The sequence below is a fragment of the Cebus imitator genome, unplaced genomic scaffold, assembly GCF_001604975.1.
Source record: "Cebus imitator isolate Cc_AM_T3 unplaced genomic scaffold, Cebus_imitator-1.0 Scaffold123, whole genome shotgun sequence".
In the NCBI taxonomy this organism is placed as follows: Eukaryota; Metazoa; Chordata; class Mammalia; order Primates; family Cebidae; genus Cebus; species Cebus imitator.
The window spans coordinates 3610531-3611890 of record NW_016107438.1 but is presented as its reverse complement, the minus strand read 5'-3'; the positions used below and the strand labels follow the sequence as shown (position 1 = coordinate 3611890).

Here is a 1360-nt window from a genome sequence, read left to right as displayed (position 1 = left end):
AGACTACAGTAAACAACATCTCCCAATGCTTCCTGTGCAAAATTGCTGATTCCCACTGTTCCAACACCATTTTCTGTTGTTACACATTCATGTTTCTCTGTGAATTTACACACTGAGAGCAGAGCCAGTCCCATGCACAGCGTCCGGATGACGCCAGCCCCCAGCTGCCAGGCCCTCAGCAGGCAGGGCGCGGCTGGTGCCAGGACTGCACACAGGCTACAGAGCACAGCCCGCATGCTCACACCACTCGCATTACCATGTTTGCAGCATAATATGTATACATATATATTTTTTAAAAGATGGGGTCTTGCCCTGAAAGCCTAGGCTGGAGTGCAGTGGCATGATCACAGCTCACTGCACCCTCGACCTCCCAATTTCAAGCGATCCTCCTACCCCAGCCTCCTGAGTAGCTGGGACCACAGGCATGCACCAGCAGACCTGAATAATTTAAAAAAAAAAGTTTTTTTGGTAGAGTTAGAGTGTCTCCCTATATTGCCCAAGCTAGTCTTGATCTCCTGAGCTCAAGCAATCTTTCTTCCTTGGCCTCCCAAAGTGTTGGGATTACAGGTGTGAGCCACCATGCCCAGCCTGCAGACACTTTTGATGACAAGTCAAAAATGTAATGATTCTGCTTTATGAAAAAGATAAGCACTCTCAGAGGGGAAGGCAGAGGTGAGTAAATTGCAGGGTATCTAAAAAGAAGAGAAAAAGAACACTGAGTATCTCCTCTGCAATACAATCATACAGGTTTTCGAGGCAAATTGTCCCAGCAATTTGCAGGAGATATGGACTTTTATTTTGGTTTTAAAGACGGAGAACATTGAGATGAAAACATTAAGCAACTGGTCCAAGACACTGCTAAAAAGGTTGATCAACAGCCTCACATAAGTCAGGCATGGAGGCCGAGGTGGGCGGATTGCCTGAGTCCAGGAGTTCAAGACCAGCCTGAGCAATGCAGTAAGATCCTGTCTCTAAGAAAAATTTAAAAATTAGCCAGGGGTAGTGGCATGTACCTGTGGTCTCAACTACTCAGGAGGCTGAGGCAGGAGGATAACTTGAGCCCAGGACTCAAAGTTTGCAGTAAGCTATGATCATGCCACAGCACTCCAGCCTGGGCAAGGGTGAGCCCCAGTCTCTTAAAAACAGAAAAGCCCACATTATCATTGCAAACACTTTTTCACTAAAACAGACAAAGTGACACTTACACACAGAAGACAATAATGACCAAATCTGCCACAAAGTCACAGAAGATGGAAGACAAATGACCAGTAAAATATGGATATTATGATGCCTGCAACTTATTTTCAAATGGTGGCAAAAGAGTGTGTGTGTGTGTGTGTGTGTGTGTGTGTGTGTGTGT

At 45.7% G+C, this 1360-nt stretch overlaps 1 protein-coding gene and 1 pseudogene across 2 annotated transcripts in view; both read right to left on the bottom strand.

Moving 5' to 3' along the window:
• Window positions 1-236, bottom strand: part of LOC119472911 — a 616-nt pseudogene extending 380 nt beyond the window's left edge.
• Window positions 1-1360, bottom strand: part of ACSF2 (acyl-CoA synthetase family member 2) — a 48115-nt gene that overhangs the window by 28080 nt on the left and 18675 nt on the right. The gene's annotated exons all lie outside the window — the stretch shown is intronic.